Source organism: Pelodiscus sinensis, chromosome 1 (genome assembly GCF_049634645.1).
Source record: "Pelodiscus sinensis isolate JC-2024 chromosome 1, ASM4963464v1, whole genome shotgun sequence".
NCBI classification, from domain to species: Eukaryota; Metazoa; Chordata; order Testudines; family Trionychidae; genus Pelodiscus; species Pelodiscus sinensis.
In genome coordinates this window covers 79,647,434-79,675,014 of record NC_134711.1, presented here as the reverse complement: position 1 = coordinate 79,675,014, position 27,581 = coordinate 79,647,434, and the positions used below count along the sequence as shown (strand labels likewise).

Genomic DNA, 27,581 nt, shown 5'->3' with positions numbered 1-27,581 from the left:
CAGCTGAAAAGAGCAAATGAAGTCATTGAACTTTAGAGAAATCATGAGGCCCTCACTTATAAACCTCTTGAGTTATACGTCAATACATTACCCAAATAGAATAATATGTTTTTAAAAAATTATCATTTTCTGGGTCTTGTTTACCAAATATCAGTCAGGAGCAAAATTTTACAGCTGAGTTACAAATGCCTGATAACAGGGTTTATTACGGAAATGCTGCCAGCCACTTAATGACAGTGACACAGTCACTCAGTCATTATAAGACACTGTTAAAATGATTACTGATTTTGCAAATGTGGATACATTTGGTGACTGCGCCTCTGTGCTTCTAAGAGTGAAAGGAGTAAATGTTGGTTCATGACTTGCCAGTTGGTGGTTAATGTGGACTAGCTTCCCCATATGGTTCTGTGAATAACAATAAAGCCTAATTCTTACATATGTAGTGTAGTTCTAGCTGTGTCAGTCCTGGGATCTTCTAATCATAGGGCTGGAAGAGACGTCAGGAGGTGATTGAATCCAACCCCCTGCCCAAAGTAGAACCAACCCCAACTAAATCATCCCACCCAGGCCTTTGTCAGCCTGGGACATAAAAACCTCTAGGGATGGAGATTCCACCACTTCTCTAGGTAAGAACAGCCTCTCTCCATCCTCTCTGGAATCCCCCTTCAGGTAGTGAAAGGCTGCTATCAAATCCCCCTCAATCTTCTCTTCTGTAGACTAAATAAACCCAAATCCCTCAGCCTCTCCTCATAAGTGAAGTACTCCAGCCTCCTAATCATTTTTGTTGCCCTTTAGCGGACCTTTTCAAAGCATTCACATCCTTTCTGTAATGGGCGGCTCAGAATTGGACACAATACTCCAGATGTGGCCTTATCAGCACTAAATAAAGGGAAATAATCACTTCCCTAGATCTGCTGGCAATCCTTCTCCTAATGCACCTTAATATGCCATTAGACTTCTTGGCTACAAGGGCACACTGTTGATTCCTATCCAGCTCCTCAGCTAAATTCCTTACAGGCAGTCCCCGGGTTACGTACAAGATAGGGACTGTAGGTTTGTTCTTAAGTTGAATTTGTATGTAAGTCAGAACTGGCGTCCAGATTCAGCTGCTGCTGAAACTGACCAGCGGCTGACTACAGGAAGCCCAAGGCAGAGTTGCTCTGCCCTGGGCTTCCTGGAATCAGCTGCTGATCAGTTTCAACAGCGGCTGAATTTGGATGCCTGGGACAGAGCAGCTGGGGCGCTGCCGGGTAGGTCCCCGCAGCGCCGCACCTCAGCGCTGCGGGGACCAACCCGGCAGCACCTCAGCACTGCGGGGACCAACCCAGCAGCACCCCAGCTGCTCTACCCCAGGTGTCCCCAAGTCAGCCCCTGCTGAAACTGATCAGCGGCTGATTCCAGGAAGCCCGGGGCAGAGCAACTCTGCCTCAGACTTCCTGTAGTCAGCCGCTGGTCAGTTTCAGCAGCGGCTGACTTGGGGACGCCTGGGGCAGAGCAGCTGGGGTGCTGCCGGGTTGGTCCAGTAGCGCCGAGGAGCAGCGCTGCCGGACCAACCTGGCAGCGCCCCAGCTGCTCTACCCCAGACACCATCGAGAAAAGCCTGGTCTGCTGGGAGGGGGTTGGTGCACTAGCTGCGCCCCCCTCAGCAGACCAGGGAAACGCGGGTGGCGGGACTGCTGAGACGCGCCGCGGTCCCGCCTGCATCCTCCGCGGCTTTGCTCCGCATCTCCCTGGCAGACCAGGGAGACGCGGAGCAAAGCCGCGGAGCACGCGGGCAGCGGGACAGCCCAGACGCACCGCGGCTGTCCCGCTGCCGGCGTCCTCCAAGGCTTTGCTCCTCATCTCCCTGGTCTGCTGGGGGGGGGGGGGCTCCCCCCAGCAGACCAGGGAGACGGGGAGCAAAGCCTCGGAGGACGCCAGCAGTGGGACATTTTCGGAAAATCATGCCAGTGTAGACGTAGCCTATGGGCATGGCACAGAGTTGTATATGTTGGTTACCTGGATAAGCTCATATAGCTATTGCCAGGCACTAGAGCCAAATAAAACTCCATGGGATACATTTTTTTGTGTGAAGCACCTAGATATTACAGTGACAAGCACTGTAGCAAACCCTATGAGGAAACTACTAATACCTTCATAGCCGGTTCCGAATGGTGTGCAGCAAATAAAGCTAGAGCCACACACTTAATGATGAGGATAATACAAAATATTAAACAACTGCTTATTAGTTCAGTGCCGTCCCTCCTGCATATTGAATGAGGTAGGTGTGCTGTTAAAAAATAGTAAGTGATCTTGAAGTTAAAGTCTGTATAATAAATACACGCACAAGAGGGGTGAGTTAAGGTTGCATGGGGCAATATTATTTTTGGCATTTCCTTACATATGAGGGCTTGACTTTGCAACTTTATTTTTTAAAGAGAAGTTCTAACCATGAAGAGCTTGATTCTGTTGTGTGCTGGTGGCTCTGTATAGTGCTAAGTGTCATGGACACTCACCGAAGATGGTAATGGCTGAGGTTGCTCAGCACTTCACAGGACAGACTCCTATGACTTTTCCATTCTCTGCCTGCAGCTTTCATTTCTGGTAGTGCTGTCCCTTAGGGCAAAAAGCTCTTGTCATGCAAGAAGAAAAAAAGAGGACTTGTGCCCTCTGCAGGCTTTCCTGCTTATTGCTGTGGTCAATTGACTAGATATGGTAATACCTTTAATGGGCGGCATGGATCAGTGTTCATAACAAACTCCCCATCAATATTCGGCTCCCATGGACCAAATTTGGTAATGAATCCCAGTCACATGCCAGATGAGAGGTATAATGTGCATACTTTAGGAAGAAGATACTTTTAATTAAATCAACATGCAGACTTAGGAAGCCATGAAAATCTCAAGCAATGCCCACATCAGAACAGTTTTCAAAATTTAAAGGTTTTTTTGGTAGCTATTATTTCTCCAAAAATCATACATGGAACCTCTGCCCTCTTTTAAAGTGTCATGGATTATTTTCTTTTAAATCTATGTGGCTTCCGTTTTTGTGTGTGTGTCTGAATTTAGCACACACAAAAGGGTCCAGAGAATGACGCTCTTTATCTATAGACCAGTTTGCCAATGTACCTTAACTTTATATTGCAGGTCAGTAGGGGGATCAATCTATATGCCAGTAACCCCTAAAGTAACACTTCAGGGAAGTAATAGGCAATTGCTGGGCTCTGAAGGCAGCAGTGCAGAAGTAAGGATGGCATTGCCACCCTTACTTCTGCACTGCTGGTGGCAGGGCACTGTCATCAGAGTTAGGTGCCCCACCAACAGCTGCCACTGCCTGGCTGCACAACTCTGAAGACACTGCAGAAGTAAGGGTAGCAATATTGTGACCCCCATAAAATAACCTTGTGATCCCCTCTGTAGCTCCCTTTTGGGTCAGGACCCCCAGTTTGTGAAACACTGGCCTCTCCCATTAAATCTCTATAGTAAAGGGTAAAAGCACACACAAAAACAGATTCCACAGGAGGGAGGTGGGGAATGGGGCGGAGCATGCAGGAAGGGCAGATTTCATGGTCCATAATGTTTTTCAAGGTTGTAAATTTGGTAGGGCTCCAATTACATTATACTGTCAGCATCAGTACTCTGCTCTCTGCTTTCCTTACAATGTATGAAAGAGTTTATTCCATGCTTGACCTTACAATAGAGCCCTGTAGTAAAGTTTGTGTTAATTATGAATTGAAGATATACATAATTTGCTTAAACAACCCCCTGCCAAAGATGACAAAACACAAGTACCAAAGCATAGTGCACCAGATAAATAACTGTCATGATTCATGTAGCTTTGAAGCTCTTGTAACAGTGGAGTAAGAAGAAACAAGGTGAGTTTCAATAGCTTGCATATGTATTTGATAATATGTTCAATTTTTATTTTGGACTAAGCTGCTTATTAAGTCAGTACTTGACATAATAAAGGTGTATACTTGTAGTTTCTAATGCACAACACGTTATGAATAGGATTAAATACCAGAATTGGAAAAATACATAATTTTCAGGATTTTTGACATCTGTTACATTGGCCAAGAGTGACCACATGAAACATGATACAGTTAACTGTGTACAATGTCATTCATACAATTTTGTCAGAATGAATTCCTCTTATAGCAACAGAAATGTTACAATAAAAGCGATGGGGATTATAGATAAAGAGGTTTTATTGGTCAAAATATTTTTTCAGCATAAAATGACTTTTTGACCAAAACTAATATTTTTTTGCAGAAATTTTGGTCAATGTGCGCTCTCTCTCTCTCTCTCTCTCTCTCTCTCTCTCTCTCTCTTTTTTGAGTCATGATGATCTCCTGAAGACTAAAACCTGAACTATTTTTGGCAGAAGTTTTCGGTAAAAACATTTAGTTTTCAGGTTGTAAAAACCAAGCTCCCGTGGTTTTTTTTTTTCTGACAAAACAAATACTTTCAATGACAATTTAAAAAAAATCAAATTTTAAAATATTTCTGTGGAAAAATAATTGGCACTTTCAGTGAGCTCCAGCTGAAAGAACATTTACTTAAAATGATGTCTCTTCAATAATGCCCTGTTATTTTAAATACATATAACATAATTAATGACACGTCAAATAAAATACCAGCCATACTAACACAGTAACTTTGACAGGAACTCAGCCAGGCAAACACTTGCTTTCAATCCTTCATGATTACAGGAGGTAAACCCTCAGCCCTCTCCAATAGACCAGAAGAAATAGGTAGACAATCAGATATTAACCACACGGTCAGCAGGTTGTAGGAAGATTTTGGATTAAGTCATGTTTTAAGCAGGGAGGTGCGGAAGTGGCCAGACAGAAGAAGACCAGGGTGTCATTTTTCACTAGAAGGTTGGCTCTGTGCAGCAAAGGATCAATCTCTGACAGGAAAGGAGGCCAGAATTAGCATAGCAGAAGGACTGAGTGGGAGTATAGGAAGAGATGAACTCACAACATGGAGTGGATGGTGTAGCTAGAGAAAGGGAGAAGATGCAGTTTTTCAGTGATGCTAGTAGTGACTAGGGCAGTGGTCCCCAACGCGGTGTCCACAGGGTGGCGCCCGCTGGGGCATTTATGTGTGCTCACCGAAACATCTGGGCTGGCCCCCCCCCCCCCCCGGCGCGCGGCACATGCGTGGCGCTGGCCCTGGGCTCAGGGTGTGTGGGTGGCCGCAGGCGCGCGGCACATGCGCGGTGCCGGCTCTGGGCGCATGGGCAGCCCCTGCCGCGGGCATGCAGCACATGCGCAGTGCCGGCCCGGGGCTTAGGGTGTGTGGGCAGCCCCCACCACCGGGCGCACAGCTCATGCATGGCCCCACCCCCGGAAGTGTGCCGCGTGAGCAGCCCTGCCCCTGGGCACCTGGCAGCCACGAAAAGTTGGGGACCACTGGACTAGGGAACTGGTGAGTGTGATTAGGGGTAGGGTGAGGTGGTTGTTTTGTGTGTGTGATGGTACTATAGCTAGACTTACAGGCTATGTCTACTCTGGCACCCTTTTCCGGAAATGCTTAAAACAGAACAGTTTTCCGTTATAAGTATTTCCGGAAAAAGCGCATCTACATTGGCAGGATGCTTTTCTGGAAAAGCGTCTGTGCCAATGTAGACGCACTTTTCCGCAAAAAAGCCCCGATCATTATTTTCGTGATCGGGGCTTTTTTTGCGGAAAACACTACTGTGCTGTCTACACTGGCCCTTTTCCAGAACAGTTTTCCAGAGAAGGACTTTTGCCCGAATGGGAGCAGCATAGTTTTTCTGGAAAAACACTGACAATTTTACATTAGATCGTCAGTGCTTTTCCGGAAATTCAAGGGGCCAGTGTAGACAGCCGGCAAGTTATTCTGGAAAAGCGGCTGATTTTCCGGAATAAGTGGCCAGTGTAGACACAGCCTCATAGTTTAATACTTTATAACAGGGGTGGGGAACCTAAGGCCCAGGGGATAGATGTGACCCCCCCCCCCCATTTGCCTGAGTCTAGCCTCTGAGGCTCCACAGAATTGGGGAGCCTGCGGGTTTGGAGCACACACAATCTACTAGCCTGGGCCCCAGTAGGCTCTGGCGTGCGAGGGGAATGTGGGGAGTGTCTTTCTCCTTCTCATTCAGGGGCCGGGTCAGTGAGGGTTTGTTGTTTTTCTGCTTCTCACTTGTGTGCGGCTCCCACTGATTTTTCCCCCTACCAGTAAAAGGTTCCCCACCCCTGCTTTATAATGAAGCCAGAAATCTGCTGCACGCCTCAATATAGGCAATTGTTGTCGTTTCTGAAGCACTGTGTATCTAGGTGATCATAACATGAGGCAGTAGTTAGAACTGCAAAACCATTTGCACATAAAGCCAAAGCTTTAGCTAATGTTTTGGCTAGAAACAGAAAAGATGCTTTGTGACGCTACAAAGGTCACCCCCTCCATGTTGGAATGCAGGACTCTGCAGAGCAGAACAGCTCCTGCTCACAGCTGGCTCTGATTTCTGTGGTATTGGATGTACGTGGAGTGTGAAATAAAGTTATTTGATTATTAAATATAAAGCTCTCCTTGCCTCATCATGAAGAACGCCACAGGTCTGAGACCAGCAACAGAAGTAGCCAGCTGTTCATCTTCTCGTTTTATCCATGATAATTAGCAAGAGTAATAAGGCGTTGACTCATTTTTCAGGCTGTTAAAAATGATCAGAAAGTTTTCCCTCTCCAGTTATCAGCTAGCTAAAGTTGCCTTTGTTTAGTGTGCACTGTGCTTGCATTGTTAAAATCATTTTTAATCACCCAATGAGATAATTTTATTGATATGTTCTTTTAGGCATGTGCATTAAATGTCAGCCATTGAGAGTCCATCTTAGGTCAGAATGGGTATATTCCTGACCTGGGTAGTTACAGGAACCCTTTGGCTATTGCTCTGTGTCTTCCTCGCAGACCTACAATAAAGATTTTTAAATATTTCCTGGCTTAATGTTTAACCGGAACTCACCATTTTGCAATTGAACTGAGACCAATTCCTGCACATGGCCTCAAAGAGGAGAAAACCATGAGGACAGGAATCAGTGGCACAGTTATGACAGGAAAAGTGGGTGGGCCCCTATTTCAGGTGGGTGGGCAATGATGAGGGGTGGGTAAGGGATGGAGGGCCTGGGAGAGGGCAGGAAGAATCAGGCGTGCAGGAGGGATCCAATGCCATGGTGAGGGGGAGGAACGGATCTGGTGCCCTGGGGGAGTGGGACAGGAAGGGCAGAGGACAGAGAAGGGACCCAGGGCCCTAACAAAAGGGGGCAGGAGGAATGGGGGACCTGCCTCCCCCACCTGCCTCTCACTGCTCAGCACGTACCCAGGGCACACTGGCTGTAGGGGGTACCCATTGGGCAGAGGGGGACCTTGCTGGAACTTGAACTCCACTCCCCCAGCCCCAGCTAGGTGTCTGCCAGCTTGGCTGCAGGTCTCACTTGCTGGCATGCCATGTGCGGCTGCCCCAGATTCCGGAGACACCCCCCTGCGGTTGGAGACTGGGGTAGCAGCATGGGGCGCCGCGAGGAAGACATCCAACTGGGATCAGGAGTCCCAGATGGGATTTGGGGTGCGCCAGCCACAAATTGGGTAGGCATGAATGCTGTGTGGGTGGCCCATGCCCCTGGACTGGAAGAGTGACTTTCAGTGGAAAATGTATAAGTTCCTACTGACTCAGCAGGAGAGAGACGTCCCCTCTTTACTGCTTAGAGTCATGAGGGCCTTCCTTGGTTTCTGCACTAGGGTTGGGCATGCTAACCACGCTGCAAATTCAGCTACTGGGTCTGCTTTAATTCACTAGACAATTTGTTGTGTGTGTCAACAAACCAGAGGATGAAGGAGAAGTAGATGAACGAAGGTGGGGGGATGGCTCTGCGCTCCCAGAAGCAGAGTGCACCTCATGTGGAAGGGGTGGGGCTGAGAGTAGCTGGCCCTCTGTGCCTCCCAGATCATGGCATCCCCCTCCCCAGCACTGCCTGGAACATACTGTGTGGCGCTCCCACCTCTCCAGGCAGCCCTAAGAGCTGCCCAGAGCATGCTGTGTGGCACTCCCATGGCAATTTAAAGGGCTCAGGGCGATGGGCGCTGCTATTGCTGCAGTAGCAGCAGCCAGAGCCCCACGCACCTTTGAATCACCCGGGTCTGTGGCAACTGACTCTTTTGCCCCCTTTGTTGGGGGGAGGGCCTGGATCTAAGTAATTTAGAGTTTTAAAAAGCCTTTGACAAAGGCCCTAACAATAGGCAGCAGAGTCATGAGGTGATAAGTAAAGTCTCTCATTGCTTGCAAACTGCCTGAGGGACAGAAAACAAAGAGAAGGGATAAATGATCAGTTTTCAACTTGGCAATAGTAGGTTGCCGAATTTCATGCTCATGCTGAAAAAAGGTTCCAGGATTGTCACTGTGTGTACCACGCTGATGTCTAAAATGACTCTTGAATTTGTGTGAAGTGATGGAAACAGTGACAAGCAGGGCTGAGAGCTCGTTTCATTCAGAACAGCACCATGTTCAATTCCTGGAATTCATTGTCTATTACCATCCTACTTTTAAGTTCTCAGCCATTTTGACTTTATGAATTACAGTTGTGCAAGAGCTTTCATCTACTGTAAGCAGGTATCTATGCCATCCCAAGAGTCGTAAACCATTGTGATATCAGAGGTAACTCAACCAATCACTAGTCTTACTCTGCAGATAATTTGCATACAGCAGTTGTATTGGTTCTGTGAGGCACGCTGCGCTGGTGGACTACTTGGCCTGATTGCCACACCCAAGAAACAGCAAGGGCTTTCAGTTACCAATATAATTATTAACTACATACATATGTTTAATGTTTAAAGTTGCAAGATCAAGCACGAAAAGGTAGGAAGAACCCGAAGTAAAATTGCCTGTGTAGCATAATTCAGTCCTTTTGTGCATGTGAGCTATGATCTAGTGGGTTTACATTATTGCTTGCTATTTGTTTTGATTGGCTCAGGACCCCAATGTGGTACACATTCTAGAAACATATAGGAAGATAGGATCCCTTGGTGTAAGAACAGAAACATTAGCAAAGCATCAAAAGGAAATTTTGTTTTTGCAATATTTTCTAGAATTTCCCCCAAATACCCCCTTTTACTGTACCATCACTTTTCTAGGAGCCTCGATCACCGTGCTCCCCCACTGCTGACCCCCCACACTGCCCTTTTGCCACCCTGAAAACCCCGTAGAAAGTGATTTAGGGTCTGTGGGGGAAGGGAGGAAAGAAAAGTTGCCAGTCAAATGTTGCTTGTGTTTCAGTGACTGAAGAGGCTTGCTTATACTAACAACAATTTACTATTTTTTGAACAAGACTTTGAACACTAATTAAATGACACAATAATGATCTCACTAAGTGCTCAGTATAGATCAAGTCAAACTGTGTTCACGGTTTAATCACAGGTTGCTGACACGATGCTGAACGTGATGTGTCTTGATATGTCATAAAGTTGAGGTCAGTATCACATCATCTATTTCAGTTGTTCAGTTTCATTCAAACACTATTTCTTTTTTAAATGTAGATAAGGACAAAGTGTATGAAATCCTGGATCTACTCAGGCCAATTACAAAACTTTCACTGACTTCATTGAAGCTAGGATGTCACTCAAAATATCTAAAGACCTCTCCTGCTTCTTGGCAGTCCTTCGTGGCAGCTGGAGCTGCATTCCCCATGGGTAAGGTCCAGGGAGGGGGGAATCTCTCACCTTGCCTGAGCCTCAAAGGTCTCTTGAGCTTGGACCAAGCATCAGCATGCTGCTGTTTTTTTGTTTTCAGATTGAAAGGCAGTAAATATTTTTAGTTATCTCTAGAAAGCATCCCTGCAAAAATTAATTGTACACTGCACACGGCAGAGATCATTTGCCTTGTATAAGGCAAATTGCTTACCTTTACAGGGGTGAGCAGACATAGTTACCTGCAGATAAATGAAATAACTAAATATAGCAGATGAACAGGAAGCACTGCCTAGGAAGACACCAGTAAGCATCACATATGATCCACTCTTGGAAATGTTAGCAGTTTTAGACAGAAGAGTGTCTGTAAAAATGGCATGGAAAGGGTCTATATTTTCACAATGATTTCCTGGCATTTACATGGGTTTCTTCTGGCTGGGGGCTGATCTGGCCTTTAGCAGATAATGGGATTAAGGATGCATGAGGCCAAACAATGTGCAGCTGTCTCTTCTATAGCTGTACTGACCTTCCAGAGAAAGTAGTAGCAGCAAAAACGTCTTTTTGTAAGTAAACCCACCTGATTCAAAGATGCACCAGGGAGCAGCTATGTTTACTATTTTACAGGTGCTTTTCTGAGAGTAGCCATGCTCTAAAATAGGTTTTAACTGGGTTTCTGGGTAGAAACCTTATTCAGGGGTTAGTTGTACTTTCAGATAAAGTCCATAATAAATGGTGGTGTAAAATCAAAGCAATACAAGAGGCTGCAGCAGGAGGTGTCCTTTATAGGGTGCAGCTTACCCCTTCTTTCTGTGTACCAGATGCAGGCTGTCACCCCAATTCTCCTCCTTGCCTGACCCCCTCTTCCCTTCCTTCCATCTCTGTATGGAAGGGGAGTATGGTGGAATCAGTCCTTAGCTTCTGCCCACATTTGAAGAATATTTTAACTTTTTGCCTTATTTGGGTTTGCTAACTGTATGTGAGCCATTTTATGAATCAACATAGGTCCATTAACTTTAAAGAACTATGGGTATGTCTACACTACCAGCCTAGTTCCAACTAGGGTGGTAATGTAGGCAACCGGAGTTGCAAATGAAGCCCGGGATTTGAATTTCCCGGGCTTCATTTGCATAAAGCCGGGCGCCGCCATTTTTAAATGTCCGCTAGTGCATACTCCGTGCGTTACTCCTCATTTCACGAACTAAGGTGGTAGTGTAGACATACCCTATGCTATTTACATAAACCTGAGGGTATGCCCAGTATATGTTAACCTAAATAGAAAATATAGGGCCTGATTCTGTTCTATATGACTTTTAAACGAGTGTGTAACTTCTTTGACTTTGGTGCTCCGTCTCCTGATTTATACCAGTGTAACTGAAATCAGAATTAGGCCCATGTTTTTTTACATCATGATTACTGTAAGGATGTTAAGTATCGTGGAATCAACTAATTGAATAATCAATGCATTTTTGCATCGACTATTCGATTAGTCAATAGAGCGGTGCTGCCCCTTTGAAATGCCACTGCGGCATTTCAAACTGGCAGCACCGCATGGAGCCTGGGGGTCAGCTGGGGAGTCCCCAGCTGACCCTGGGCTCCAAGCAGCACCGTTGGTTTGAAATGCCACCCATGGCATTCTAAGTGGCAGCACTGCATGGAGCAGCTGAACCCAGGCTCCCTGTGGTGCTGCTGCTTTGAAGTACCCCCCTCCCCTGCCCTCTCCTCCCCTCCTTGCTGCCTCTATCTGATAGAGGTAGCAAGGGGTGTGGGGGGAAGCGACTAGTTGACTATCCTGTCTACTAGTCCTTAACATCCCTAGATTACTGGCGGATAAAAAGAAAATCGTGAAACAATATTATTAATGAAATAATTAAATACGCCTCTTGAGAGGTTTGAAGTTTAAAAATACAGGTGTCATTGCGTGGAATACAGTAGGCTGTGCCAAAGATAGATTGATTTTAATATTTCATACCTTTTCAAAGCATGTCCCATATCCAATGTGTACTTTCCATTTGATTTTACAATTTTTATTGAATGTTTCCAATCAGATGAAATGTTGAAAAATGAGAAATACTTCCTACAAAAAATGTCTTTTGGTTGAAATTTAAAACATTTTGAAACTTTCTGGACAGCTTTAATTTCCACACATAGCTGAAATCGTTTTCTTTTAAAAATAGTATGGATGCACTGTAATTGCAATAAATGCACTGTCCAAACTCTGTCACATTGTTTCTGTGTGACAGGTGAGGCAGTTCTCCACATTTCTACAAGCATTCACTTTTCCGGCTTGTGCGTGTGCCCAACATGATGTCACCAGTAGTGGTAGCAGCCTTACATGATATATTCCCATTAACACAGAAGACTGCACAGTCTGGTTTAGTGCAGAGGAAGAAGCTACCAGGAATCTGGTATTTAGTATCTGGTTATTCTTACATGTTTTAAAAATCATTCAACATCTGGGGAATTTTAATGGTGACATTTTGGCCCTACTGAAGTCAATGGGAATCTTGTTGCTGACTTCAACAGGGCCATGATTTGGAAGCGTGAAAAATCAGTATTCTGTCCACAGTCAACATTTGTAAAGTTTCATTGCTCATAACTGGGCAAAGTTTTTATAGTTCAGCTTGACTTTTGATTTATTCAATATAATAAAAGGTTCAATCCTGAAATTTCTACTTAAGCAATATGGTCTCTGATTTTAGTTACTAATTGGGTTAAGAAAAAAGTTTAAATCTAGATCCAAACTTTCCCAGAGTTTTAGAAGGTTTGGGCTGATCTGGGCCCATCTGTGTTCTGATCTGGGCCCATCTCTAATTTCAGTTACCATTCTAGCTGAGAGAGGGTTACAGAAATGGGCCCTAACACATATCCTTGTGATTGTACTGAGTCATCTATGCAGACAATCCTAGAATGTCCGTATTTTTAAATAAAATCTAATTACTACTGTTTATAGATGTAGGAAAAACTAGTAAATAAGTAAATTAAACCAAATGATTCATGCCCCATTGCCTATTTTTCTTAGTGTTTTCATGTTAAATTACTATGTTTTGGAGGTGAACAACCTGGCTATAAATAAACACACCAATGTGAAGCTTAGAATACAAGCTCTTAAACCTGGCTTTTTTTATAAATGTTGGTTTGGACGAAGTCATCAGTTTTAAAAATAACAAAAAGGAAAAGAGCAAAACAGAAGTTTTTTGGTAACAGGTGACTCTCTTTTTCACACTTCAACACCTAAGAAATTCATGGCCTGCTTTTGCATTTCTTCTCACCCAAATGGAGTCAGCAGGCAGACTTGGGTGCCCCCCAAAATACAATATCAGCTCCGTTATTTTTACCAATATCACAATGACATTTTGCTGGCTGTTTAATCATATTTAGTCATAATAAAAAGAGACATTAATTTTTGTATGGAAGACCCTTTTTCCTCTCCAATTAGATTATGAATTTTTGGGGCAGAGACCATGTCTTATTATGAGTATGTACAGCATCTACCACCCAAGGTATGTGATTTTGGATGGTTTCTTTGGGCATTATTGCAATAAAAATAATAAAGAATATTTCAACACATACTAAATACATTGTGTGAGAACTGTTTGCTTCTTCTTCAACTGATGGTCTTACAATAGTATGCCACTGAGGGTTTATGCATGTGCACCATGCATCCAGCACTGGAGATTTTTGAAGTAGTACTATTGGCCCATGCATGTTTCCTGGATCACAGTTTCTTCCAAAGAAATAAAGCATGGGGCAGACCAACTGTGTCTCCATTTCTGACCCAGACCATGCCATGATAAGAAGGACCTATTAGTGTCCTCTTGCATGTGATGTATATTGAAAAAATACAATTGTACATTGTTTTATAGGGTTTTTTTAACCACTTTTATAGTAGTTCTAACTAGCTTGATAGTTTAGGAGAAGAATTTGGGTTTCTTTTTGGAAACTTTTGTTTCTCATGAACACTCCCCCCCCCCCTTACCCATGTGTGGGCACTAGATTATGTCAACCCTCCCCTCTTCCCGGTTTTAAATTCTGTGTGTCTTGCCTGCATTCCGTCAGGGTTAGTAACAAACTTCAATGCTGCCTCTACTGCTTGAGAGAAGCCTGCATTTCAGCCAAGTGCAGTATCTGCCAGTCTATCCCCACCCTTACTCAAGAACATTGGACTCTCTGCCTCCAGAATCCTCATGGAAGTCACTGTGAGATCTCATTTGAACCCTGACAGGCATTGGCCTGAGACTGCCAGGAGACTGTCTCCAACTTTGGAGTTGAAGGCTAGCACTAGGGCCTATTGGTGACATAAGGAAGCACATACCTAAGCATTGCAGTAAGTATTCCTCTAGACCTAGGCAGGGGGAGACTCCTTCCATCAGTTTCAGTCAAGGGGATGAAGTGTGCCCTAAAGTGCACAAGCATGAAAAGAAGTAGCACAAATCAATGGATCTGCCAGTACAGAGTGTGAAACAGAATACACAGTCAACATCGGCCTCCCTCAGAGCTAGAGAGCCAATCACTCTGGGGAAGACCAGCATCATTCAGTTCCTATACCAATTCCAGGAACTGAAAAAGTTCCTTTAGAATCATAGGGTTGGAAGAGACCTCATGAAGTCTTCGAGTCCAACCCCCTGCTAAAAGCGGAACCAATCCCAACTAAATCATCCTAGCCAGGGCTTTGTCATACCGGAACTTAAAAACCTCTAGGGATGGAGATTCCACCATCTCCTTAGGTAACCCCTTGCAGTGCTTCACCACCCTCCCTATTAGTTTTTCCTAATATCCAACCTAGATCTCCCCCACTGCAACGTGAGACCATTGCTCCTTGTTCTGTCATCTGTCACCACTTAGAACAGCCTTTCTCCATGCTCTTTGGAACCCCCCCTTCAGGTAGTTGAAGGCTGCTATAAAATCCCACTTCACTCTTCTCTTCTGAAGACAAAATAAGCCCAAATCCTTCTAGCCTCTCCTCATAAGTCATGTGCTCCAGCTCCCTAGTAATTTTTGTTGCCCTCCACTGGTCTCTCTACAATGTGTCCACATCTCTTCTGGAACTTCCAGAACTGGAAGCAATACTTTAGATGTGGTAAAGAAGAATAATCACTAGCAATGCTCCTACTAATGCACCCCAATATACTGTTAGCCTTCTTGGCTACAAAGGCACACTGTTGACTCATATCCAACTTCTCATCCACTGTAGAACTGTCCCCAGGTCCTTTTCTGCAGAACTGTTACTTGGCCACTCTGTCCCCAGTCTGTAACAATGCTTGGGATTCTTCTTTCCAAAGTGCAGGACTCTGCACTTGTCCTTGTTGAACCTCATCAGATTTCTTTTGGCACAAACCTCTAATTTGTGTAGGTCATGCTGGATCTTGGAAGGGTCTTCCAAGAAGACTTTGGGGAGGTTTGGAAAAGTACCAGAGCCCCAGAAAGTGTTTGCTTTGGGAAAGCCAAGGTTCCCATGCTTTCCGAGGCTCTCTAATTCAAGAGACACAATATCTACAGCACTAGACATGTCATATCTGAGGCACTCCTTACCAGTGTTCCCTCTAAACCAGTGGTTCCCAAACTTTTTGGCAGCACGCCCTCCTTTTTGATTTTTGAAAAACCCTCATGTCCTCCCTTCCAAATGGCAGGAAAACTTGTTGAGCAAAAAAAAAAAAAAAAAAAGAACTGAACAGGGCAGTAAAACTTGATGGAGGGGGCTCCCCCTGGAATTTATTCACACACCCCCAGTTTGGGAACCCATGGTCTAAACTGCATGCAATGGCACAACTTCACAGGAGATTAACCGGCCCTGCCCAGCCAGTCAGCTCAGTGCACAGAACTCTGAGCCTTTGACTGGGTGGGGCTGATTAATCATCTGAGAGACTGTGCGGCCATGCAGTTTAGAGGGAACACAGCTCCTTACCCCATATTCCGGGGGTACATACCTCTGACATCTTTGAGGGTACCACTGATGGAACTAGTTTCTGCATTTTCATCTTTGGAGGACTCAGATTGTCCACCTGTCATTATGAGTACAATGGAGGCAGAATCCTCCATTCCAGCTCCTAGATCCACAGTTTTCCTGCACTATGGGGCCCTCCTCATCTCTCATGCTGGCCCTATTGGGGATCCTGGTCCCAGTATCTGCCCTCGGAACCTGTTTGTTCCACTGGAGGCTTTGCCTATTTCATAGTCTCTGGCACCTTTGAGAAGCTGATTGGAACCAGCATATCTCCAAAGGTAGTGCTGGTACAAGAGAGATTCCTGTCATCCTCACCTGATGCAGCAGTGACTTTGACATTCCACCCCCACTTCCTTCTGATTACTACTACAACCAGTTCCTGTGTAGACTGGCCAGAGAGCTTCACATTCCCCTGGAGGAGATCCAAGACATTCAGCATGAGCTGCCATAAACTTCACTCATTGGTGCACAGCAGAGTCATTCTACCAATCAATCATGCCATCCTCAAGCCAGCTCCCACAGTTGGGCCTATGCCAGCCACATGTGCACCTACCTGAAAAGGGGCAGAAAAAATATGATGTACCAGCCAAGGGGTCTGAGTTTCTGTTTTCACAATACCACTCTACCCCAGTTCATCTGTGGTCCAGGCAGTGACTCAACCAGCTAAGCAACAGCCTCCATGCTTCATCCCATCTCACAGGGCGGGCACATGACTGGACCTTTTAGACTGCAAAGCCAGCCTGCAGTTCAGTACTTGGAAATATCCGGCGTTATTTGCTTGTCATTTATAACCTACTAGCAGATTTAACCAGCATTGCTTGGGTCCTTCACTCAATTAATTGTTGTTGTTTGGAAAATAAAATGAAAATGTACACGCTTCATTTCCATCATTGCTCTGGGGTGAGGCTGGGGTTGAGGGGTTTAGTATGTAGGCTGCCCTGGGGAGAAAGGACTCCTGCAGCAGCTCAGAGCCAGTTCAGAAGTGCCTCTTCATGACTGCTGCAGCTCCAGCCGGCACAGCTGGGGGAAAAGTGCATGTCCTCCTTCCCCGGCAGGTCCAGGTTCATCTGTCCCCTGTGCTCTCCAGCCAGAATGAGGAATGTGGCAGGCTGTGCACTTTCCCTTTGCTCCAGACAAAGGGGAACAGACAGTAGTGTTCCAATATGAATTGGGGGAGGGGAGTGGAATTGACCCTCCCCCACTCTGCCTAAAGGGCACTTGGGGGTGGGAAGGTTAGTGCTGGGGCAGTCCTGGATAGGGGATACCCCCAACCAGCCCCTTTCACCTGCCTGATGATTCTGTCTCTTTTTTGTATGGTTTTATGAGAAGCAATCCCATTTCTGGCATATTACATATTCCTAGCACAACCAAACCCTTATACAGTTTAAGTTATAATAAGAGGAAGCTGTATACCAAATTTGGTGGCCGTAGCTCTTACCTTTTAGAAGTTCTTGATCAAACAGATAGACAAGCTCTCTAAAATATACAGTAGATTCAAATAAATTACTAATGCAATACACGTACTCAGAGACTACCAACAAAGCCAACATTTATTATGTCTGCTCATGCACGACCCATGAAGAAATACGTATATTAATATTCATAGAGAGAAAGAGGGGACAGTGTTTTGAATCATAGAGTGTGAACATTCACACATTCTTATTATATTTGTTCAAATATGAATTGAAAACATCCAAGGATTCTCTTCTCTTCTGAAAATTACTCAAAAAGGTGACTTTTCAAAGAAATGCACTGAACTCCAATCCTCATGCACATTAAAAATGTTTCTCATTTTGTTAATACTCAGAAAGCCTAAAAGGCTAAATGATTTAAATGCCTCAATAGTAAATACATATGGCACTGAGATTCCTATATATTGTGTATATATAATAAAGGGTCTCCTGACGTCTTTCTGAAATTATAACCTTCTCTTGTGAGCTGTTTGGATGATACATGAAATTGCAACATTTTCTTTGAAATTGCCCAAATAGCGAGTGAAAGGAGATGACCAAGGAAGAACTCTTTGTGAGACTTGAAACGCAGACTAATTGTATGGCGGTTGAAAGCGAATAGGTAAGAAGCTATAGTTATTTTTAACTGCCTACATTTTGTTCTGCCATTGAATGTTATTAATACATTTCTACTTTTTCAGTGTCACTTATGCTGGGGTACATATGAAGACTCTTTAGCACAAGGCATTTCTTTGGAGTAGGACAAGAGCAAGTGATGTGATTAGGTGGGTTCAATGGCAGTTCTTTATAGTGGACTTTGAATGTGTTTTCTTGCTATAGGTTTTAAAAATTAAGCAGAAGAACCTTTTGGCTGAAGTCATGGGAAAGAGATGGGCTAAATGATTCAATAGATATTTTCCATCTCTCACGCCTAGAATATAAAAACTTAAAAAAGAGTGGTCCTATAGCACCTTAGAGACTAACAAAAAAATTATATTGTATAATGAGCTTTTGTGGACACAACCCACTTCTTCAGATGATATGTGGACTTATTTTTCACGTGAGATGGTGAAAAGTTTTTTTTTTTGCGGGGGTCATTGCTCTTTCACATGCTAGCTCTATCATACTTCTGTTGGTTCTATGCACATCTCTTAAACCACTGCAGCAAAGACAGATCTAATATGGTGTGGGTAATACAATGGAGGTAGTTCACCAGGGTTAGCCTCTGGCGGGCCACTGCCACTTTCTTTACCTGCACCTCGACAGGTATGGGCACGTGCACCTCCCATTAGGAGCAGATTGCCATTCTTGGCCAATGGGAGCTGTGTGAAATGGCACGGACCGGGACACCACTTCCCACAGCTCCCATTGGCTGGGAACAGTCATCCATAGCCAATGGGAGCTGCAAGCACCCGTACCTGCTGAGGTGTAGGCAAAGAAAGTGGTGGCAGCCTGCCAGGGGCTAACCCTGGTGAACTGTATCTGGCCTGCTGTCTGATTATTGCCCACCAGTGATCTAACAGAAGTTTGACCATTGCCAAAAAGTTTTTTGCAGGCTACAAACATTTGTGATTTCCCATTCACTGAATCTAAAAAGTAAAATATAATAAAATTCTGCAAGTTCTGACTCTCATAAAAGCAAGATCAATTTAGTAACTGTAATAGTTAATATTGTCTGGTGTTAAATTTTATAATATAGTGCTGCAAGTATCTTAAATTAAATAACAGATATAGATTTGTGTATTTTGGAAAAGCTTTTTCTTTTCACACTAATGATGAGAAGTTTCCCATTTGCTCCTAAATGGGCATTATTTTTGTTCCACTGTGGTTTTAGTACAGATGAGGGATGACATGTACTTTACAAGTCCTGAGAGCTCTGTCATGCAGTGTGTTTATTGATTTTTGTATTAGCTGGCCAGTTCACTAATATGTTAGTAGATGTGTGGATACAAGTCACTGTAATGCACACAAACTAAAGTTAGACCTGTGTAGACCACCTGTGAAGACAGGCCCCTTGTCTTCACAAGGCAACAAAAGTAATACACTTACTCTTGATTGACAGAACTTTTTTGTCATTCACAAGTGCTTAACCCCTGCCTCCCTGTGAACAACAAAGATTTGCCCTGGCAAGTGCAAATGTGAATGCTGCTTTGTCAGCAGAAGTGCTCTCCTGTTGATCAAGCAAAAGCCACTAGTTGAGGGTAAAAGTATTTTGTCCGCAGAAATGCTGAGAATCAGCCTTCACACATGCTGACGTTAGCAACGGGGCTGTGTTGCTAAAAGCTGTGTAGTGTAGACAGACCCATAAACAAAAGTTTACTAGACTTTTCTGATCAGGTATCTGATCTACCATTTTTGCTTTCCTTGGGGAATAACGCTTATTTTGAAATAGTTATTTCAAAATAGCATTAGTGTGGACGTTCTACTGCTGCTATTTTGAAATAACTACTCTCCAGAATAGTGATAGAAATGTAGCCGTGTTAGTCTGGTGTAGCTGAAACAAAATACAGGACTATGTAGCACTTTAAAGACTAACAAGATGGTTTATTAGATGATGAGCTTTCGTGGACCAGACCCACTTCCTCTGATCAAATAGTGGAAGAAAATAGTCACAACCATATATACCAAAGGATACAATTAAAAAAAGTGAACACATATGAAAAGGACAAATCACATTTCAGAACAGAAGGGGGATGCGGGGGAGGGGGGAAGGAAGGTACATGTCTGTGAGTTAATGATATTAGAGGTGGGGAAAGGTGGATGTCTGTGAGCTAATGGTATTAGAGGTGATAATTGGGGAAGCTATCTTTGTAATGGGTAAGGTAGTTGGGGTCTTTGTTCAGCCCCCCGCGGAGAGTGTCGAATTTTAGCATGAATGCCAGTTCAGAGGATTCCCTTTCAAGTGCAGATTTGAAAGTCTTCTGGAGTAGGATGCATGTGATTAGGTCATTGAGACAGTGTCCTTTCTGGTTGAAATGGCAAGAAACTGTTTTTTCTTTGTGATTCTGTCTAATGTCTGTTTTGTGGGCATTGATTCTTTGGCGAAGTGTCTGAGATGTTTGTCCAATGTACATAGCAGACGGACACTTTCGGCACATGATAGCATAAATTATATTTCTGGATGCGCAGGAATATGTATTCTTGATCTTATAACTCACTTGGTTAGGCCCAATAATGGTGTCAGCAGAGTAATTGTGTCTCCAGAGTAATTTGAAGTAATTACTCCCCAGTGCTTCCTGGGGCTTTAACTTGAGGTAGTGTGTCCACAATAACAGAACTTCCCTTGGACTAATTCTAAGGCTCCCCCATAGTGGGAACATGCTATTTCAGGAGTTTTGAATATAGTTATTTTGAAATAATTTCCTAGTGTAGACATGCCCTATGTTTTGCCTCAGCATTAGTAAAAACAGTAACTTTCTTACTACTTGTTATTCTTTTTTACCTTAAAGATCTTGTTTAAATGAAAGGATGAAACTGTTACGAAGTGTGACCTGTGTTATAGAGATCAGATTAGGTATTGTACATGTATCTCTTCTGGTCTCAAAATCTATGAAAAAAAATGTAAATAGTAAGTGTCACGTTTGTTAATGCTATGGATCAAAGTATAACTGAGAGGGAAATAAACCTTGCTCTGAATGTTTTGAAAACTTGATGGCATTTTGCAATGTAAAATTTTCAGTTGAATGCTCAATTAAGTGTGCAATTGCTCATGCAAATTTCCATTTTCAGTAGTACTGGTTCTTAGTTAAATTACTCATGCAAAAATATTTTTATTTGAGCATGCAGCTGCTCAAGCATCTGGACCATATTTAGTACTTAAGTTAAATCCTTTTGACAAGTTAGCTATGCTATCTTTCACACCAATATTGTTTCTTATTTAACAAAGCTAGCATGGAATTACTTAATTTTGTTTCTTTTATCTAGTATGTCTCATCCATATGATGGGAGAATTTCCCACCAGAAGTGCCACAGAGTCCTTCCTTGTAGAAATTTGTGGGGAGCACCCCACCCTCTTCTAGTCCTCTTCTGATGGGGTAAAAGTATGGACACAGAATCTACGATTAAAAAAAAAAAATCTTGAAACATCACAAGCTAAAGAGCTGCCTATTGGTTACTGTTGAAGAAAAATGGTCAGACTGGCACCCCTGCATTCCTGCGTAAGGCAGTGAGAGGGAGCAAGAACCCCTTACATTGCTGCACTAGACCCAACGTCTGGATAGGCAGGAATAAGCAGGTACACTCAGCTGTTTAATCCTTCCCCACAGCAGGTGGGCAGGCATCATGGGCTTAGTGGTGCTGGCTAGCAAGGATGGGGTGGGGAATGTGCAAAATGGTGTCCCATCCTTGCTAGCCAGCACCACTAAGCCCATGATTCACAGGTGGTAGAAGCAAACTACAAATCCTGACTCCTGGGGGCAAAAAGCGACTGTCCTGGCCAAAAGAGGACATATGGTCACCCCATGCTTTTTGTTGAAGAAAAGGTATTTTATGATTTAATACAGAGAGAATTGGTCTGTCAAGAGGCACGGTGCCCCCGCCTAGCCCTTTGTCCATTTTATCATGATATGCGATGGCCCATGAGGCAGTCAGACATTAGACGTGGCTGCCACAGACTATGTATTTGTTTTTCTCCATGACCCACAAAGTGCATGAGGGGCAGTCACTGGGTCTGGCAGGAACCCACAAATCTGTTTTGCCAAATTTTGCCAGGATTTGAAGTTCATATTTATTCCAACGCAGAAGGCAAATGAGGCCTTTTGATATTTGTTGAGAAAAACACAAGGGAGACAGAGCCTCAGAATAGTCAGTAGCTAGGTCGGTCTTTTTGGATGTGGAAAATCCCAACTCATGTCCCTGAAATGAACCAGGCAGTCCAGGGACTTGTCCTGAGGCTCCTACCTATCAGGTTATAGTCAATTTTTGTTTCTGGCTCAATGAATATTTATACAAAGTGGAGTAGCTCTAAGTGGGGAGACTGGCAGTGTCTGAAATGAGCCTTCTAGCCTTTGAATTGGATTGTACTAAGCAAATAGTAAGAGCTTACCTTGGACTTCGCCGCTGAGCTTATAGTTTTCGACTACGTCTAGATTGCATCCCTTTTTCGTAAAAGGGATGCAAATTAGACGTATCGCAATTGCTAATGAAGCGGGGATTTAAATCTCCCCCGCTTCATTAGCATAAAAATGGCTGCCGCATTTTTTCAGCACGGATCTTTGCCGGAAAAAAGCGCCAGTCTAGACGTGGATCTTTCGGAAAATAAAGCCTTTTCCGAAAGATCCCTTATCCCTCTTAAAATAAGGGATAAGGGATCTTTCAGAAAAGGCGTTATTTTTCGAAAGATCCGTGTCTAGACTGGCGCTTTTTTCCGGCAAAGCTCCGTGCCGAAAAAAAGCGGCAGCCATTTTTATGCTAATGAAGCGGGGGAGATTTAAATCCCCGCTTCATTAGCAATTGCGATACGTTTAATTTGCATCCCTTTTACAAAAAAGGGATGCAATCTAGACGTAGCCTTCATGTTCTGGTTACTTGGAGCTTCCCAAAATCGATGGAGCTAACCCAAAATCGATGGAGCTAACCCCATCCAGAGCAGGGTGGGCAGTTCTTGACTAATGGCTTTCTTTTGGAAAAATGCTAATTGGTTGAAACCAAAAACCAGTCTGTGGAGGAGAATAGTTGTGACAAATTTCTCACTTAAACAAAAAAAATTTTTTTTCAAATTTATTGAAAGACACTCCCTGCTCCAAAATTTTTCTAAACAAAGAAGTACTAATTTTTTGGACTTCATACAATGTTGTTTTGAAATGTAAGTTAACTGATATTAAAAAAAAATTAAAGCATTCTATACATTCATTTTCCTGCTTCACAATGTAGTCCCTCACAGAAGGTGTGAACTCCAGAATCCTTTGTTTTACATTCCAGCCATAACCAAGGGATCTACAAAAGGCTACTAAATACCTTGCCATAGGATTAACTTTTGTGGTAAGCCCTTCTTATACAACAAAGCTCTGGGAAAGGTCTGATTTAGTCTAATAATCATCATCATTATAATAATAATGACTATAAGATCTGCACCAGTGTTCACTGGGAATCTGTCAACTTCATTGACTTCACTGTGTTTTGAATCAGATTCATGAAAGAGGAACCATTTTATCTTCTACTGAAGTGCAGCTACCTCTGAGGTGGAAAGTGATAGCTGTGCATGGCTGCAGGAGCTCCATGCTAGGGCTGGGAAAGGAGCTGCTCCTCCCACAGCAGCCCTGACAGCTCCATGATGGAGATGGGGAAGGGGCCATTCCCCTCCCACCCCTGCTGTGGCAGCTAGATGCTGAGGCTGGGGGGGCACCTCTCCCCCGGCCATGGCAGCCAACCCAGGTCTGCTCTAGAGCTGCCACTGCTTCCATGGCTCCCACCTAACCTAGCCTAGACCTGCTCTGGCTGGTGCCCCTTCCCCAGCTGTGCTCACCAGAGCTGCAGGGGACTATGGAGATGTGCTTCTCACCTGGCCCCAAGCTGCTGTGATGAGAGAGGGCTGGAGGTAGTTCTCTCTCCCCAGGGCAATCTACACACCGAACACCTCATGCTCAGCCCCACCCCAGACTAACCCTCCCAGCCAGAGCCCTCAGCCTATACCCCAAATCTCTGCCCCAGTCCTGAGCCCCTCCCACATCCAAACTCCTCATCCCACACTGTCTTGTGCAGAATGACTTTTGTTCTGTGATACGTCGCCTCCATATTGGTGCATGTAACAAAAGTCATTCCACACATGGACATAGAAAATTAGAGGAAACACTGATAAGGAGAATATAACTTTGTAAACTGGCATCTGGCCGGAGACTGGGACTAGGATTTTTGAGCACCAAAGTGGCCAGCAGCATCGTTTTCCCTCTGTTCCAAAAAGCTGCATCTTCTGCATGCTCTTGCTGGGACATTGATTCCAAATTGACTCAGACAGAAGCACTCCTTCTTAATCTATCAACAGCACTCCCAGAAACACATTGTTTTCTTTTGAGGTCAGTTAGCCAAACACCAGCCAACCCTGATGCTGCTTGTCTTGTGAAATATCATAGCAGTGCATGACTCTGTGAGTGCAGTGCAGGCAACATGTAATTGCAAATGTAACTGATGTCCAGGTAGTGAAAGGTTATAGGCCCTGATCCTGCCAACTGCTCTGCACAGGCAGACCCCAAGCCAGTGCAGAGCAGCGTGCGTCCAAGCCACAGTCATAGAATTTAAGGCCAGAAGGGACCACCAGATTATCTAATCAGATCTCCTGTTTAGAACAGGTCACCATCACCACCTAGCCCTCACAAACTAAACCCAGCAACTTACACTAGCCCAAAGCCATGCAGAGCAAACTGCAGGATCAGGGTCTTACAAAAATTTTAAAATATGTTCTCTAGTCCAATAACTTGCAGTTGAGCTAGGGCGTAAGTAAAGCATTTCCCTTCAACTTGCTTCTTAGAAACTGAACATTCAGAGAATGTATTATTGTCAATGAATTCCATTGCAGGCCCATATGCAGGAATTTCTGGGGTGTGTGTGTGTGTGTTTTGTAAATGTGGACCACAATTTTTTTAAATATAAAGAAGTACAAAATAGTCATGCAATGAGTGTGCATAAGAAAGGTTAATGAAAAATTTGAGTGGAAACAATGATTAGTAAAAATGATTTTGTTATAACATATTAAAAATGTATGCAGTAATAAAGGGTTTCTAGAAATTACCTTCTGGGATCTGCTGTAATATCGTAAGTGAAAAACAATATTCCAAAATATTCCAGTCTTTGTTGCAGTGAAATTATGGCTTGTCAGTGTTATATGCATGAGTAACTATTTTATCTTGGTGAAATAAATTGCCAATTTAGGATAATGTGGCTAGTGTCTTCTTGACAGTGTGTTGAGCTGATTGGAGCTCTGGGGTGGGATAATCAGTATGGAAGTTCCATAAGCTCATTGCGTATGATTTCTTTTGTTTGCAAACAGCCAACTGGAAACTACAAACCTACTTCAACTGTTTCCTCCAAACTGGGACCAGTCGGCACTGCCTGACATAGGGCACACGGTACTCTTTGACCTATTAGCATGCGGTTCTTCCCCCCTTAAAGTGCAGCTTGTGAAGCCACCCCTGCGCCCCTAGAAACAGCCCCTGGTTCCCTGTGCTCACCACGTGTAAGGGAGCCGCATGGCAAAGCAAAATGGCATCAGCAAGATGGTGCCGGCCGATAGGAGCCTGATGTAGCCAAAAAGCCAAACTGGAGGATTTTTTAAAGAGGCAGCATCCTTTTTTTCCCCTCAACCAAATCTGGCGGCTGGGGATTTCTTGTTGTTGTTCAACAACTTTTCCCCCTCGGCTCTTGGCTCTTTGCACTATATCCAGCACTATTTTTGCTCTTTGCCTGTAACGCGTTGGCCACCCCTGTATTAGGTCATTCAGGAAGAGAACTTTCTTATACTTGTTTCTTGTGAAAAGGTAGACCACTTAAAATACAACCGTCAAACTAATGAGAAGAGGTTCATGTGGTGTTTCCAGTGATGGAAGTGCAAGATGGAAATATATAGTTGGCATGTTTGATGTAGACATGAGCACTGGGCAGTGAATTGAGACCACCATCTCATTCCACAAGAGTACATGACTGTACAACCATCAGATCATAATGATTTTTTGACCATTTGCTCTTGACTCCAGATAAGGAATTAGACCATGAAACTCCATAGCTCAATGCTGATTTTATCCCCATAAGTATTTTTAAATGAGTATTCTGTAGCATTTCATAGTAAGAGGAATTCTGAAGATTATCAAGACATGTAAAAAATATTAGAGAAAAACGTATAGTTTTCCTCATTAAAATGTCTGCCACTCTGATTACAAAGCAATTTTTATATAATTTGCTACAGTAAAGATAGTATTACTTTCAAGTGTGAAGGGTGGGCCCTGGAAATGTTTGGAGTGTAGCAGAGCTTGTTTTCGTTATTGAAATTTGACCAAATTAATATCCATGCTTGTGTGCCCAGGTGAAACATACCCAAAACAACTAGAATATGAAAGCCTCGAAGAAAATTAGTTTTGGTTTACTTAAATAGCTTGATTCAAATTTTGGAAAAAAAAAACCCTCATAGATTTCTTAGGCTCAAATAAACCTTCTCTCCCTCTTCAGGTTTGGGGTGTAAACAGATTTGGACTGCGAGGGAGGGCTGGGAGCTGGCATGTGGCTTAGCTGGGCTGTGTGGGCAGAGACAGGGAGCCGGGGGCAGGCAGGGAAGGCAGGGAGCTTGAATGGGGCTCAGCTGGGCTGCGGGGGGTGGGGAGCTGGTGCGTGTCTCAGCTGGGTTGGGTGGGGGGCACTAGAGCAGGTGCATGGCTCAGCTGGGCTGGGGAGGGTCTGGGAGCTGGTTGGACCAGGTTGGGGCAACCATGAGAGGTGCCTTCGCACCTCCACCCTGTGGTACAGGTTGATTGGCTTCTGGATTTTTTAGTATATTTCAGTATTAAACAATTAATATGTTCAGCTAAGTAAGGGAAACTCTAGAAACAATCCAGGTAAAGGTACAGAAAGTTGAACATCTTTAGTGCAAAGCCCTTAAGATCTAAATCTTTCCTGTGTAACTTACTCTAATCAGCTCTGAATTCTTTCAAATTGTTTGTCTCCAGGCACAGAATTGGTGTATGCTGCTCTCCCTCAGAACAAATCACAGGAGTTGCCTGGGCATGATGCCAGATATAAAAGGGCTGCATGTTGCAAATGCACTTCCTAGCCCCTTTGCCAGCATGAGTCTGACCTGGTGGATTTCATAGCAGTTGTGATTTTTAACATCTTGTTTATATAAATGAAAGACAGAATGTTCAGAAATACTCAGTGATTGGGTGTGTGTGTGTAACTCGATTCACCTTAAAGGGGCCTGACGTTTAGGCAGTGCTGAGCACTCACTGCCAGTCAGTTTCCTGCACTGTGTCTCAATGTGAGGCATACAAAGTTACTAGTCAGGCTTGAAGATTTAGGCCCCGAATTCAAGTTAACAGTGTCCTTGCAATAGACAGATGTAGTGAAGAAAGCAGTGCTGAAATGGGGAAAAGCCCTTTTCATACCTATGATGGGTTGCAAATTTGCAACTATTTTGGTTTCAGTTTCTTTGCAATAGAAATGCTTGTAAACAAGCCTCCCAAGTCTCATCTTTCTCTGGGCAATTTTATCTCTATATACATTACTGCAGGATCCTTCCCAGAATCATTGTTTCACTCCCAGATCTGCACTGCCAGGTCAGAATAATATGACTCAGTACCAATTGCATGTTAGGACTTTATGATTTTCATAAGCAACCTTTTCAAAATTTCAGCCATGTTTTGAACACCTACTCATTACAACGACCCTGCAGACACTTCTGCATTTGCTTAAACTGGCATGCATGTGTATTTGTACAATCAGGGCCAACAACGCTGAAAGATAAAAGAATCCAGAATGTTTTACTGTAGAGATTAATAGAAAAAAAAGAAGGGACATAATAGCATAGTAACAAATG

At 43.8% G+C, this 27,581-nt stretch overlaps 1 long non-coding RNA gene across 3 annotated transcripts; it reads left to right on the top strand.

The window, feature by feature from the left end:
- Positions 1-8,647: 8,647 nt before the first annotated feature.
- LOC112547113 (uncharacterized) lies at positions 8,648-27,239 on the top strand. 3 transcript variants are annotated; one of them, XR_012905125.1, is made up of 8 exons: positions 8,648-8,849; positions 9,408-9,459; positions 17,609-17,690; positions 17,770-17,853; positions 20,993-21,302; positions 22,940-23,047; positions 25,050-25,128; positions 26,716-27,239. It is a non-coding gene; the product is annotated as an uncharacterized LOC112547113 (long non-coding RNA). The 3 variants fall into 3 exon arrangements; XR_012905126.1 differs by lacking the exon at positions 22,940-23,047 and having other exon boundaries at positions 8,650-8,849; XR_003090860.2 differs by lacking the exons at positions 20,993-21,302; positions 22,940-23,047 and having other exon boundaries at positions 8,669-8,849; positions 26,716-27,234.
- Positions 27,240-27,581: the final 342 nt, after the last annotated feature.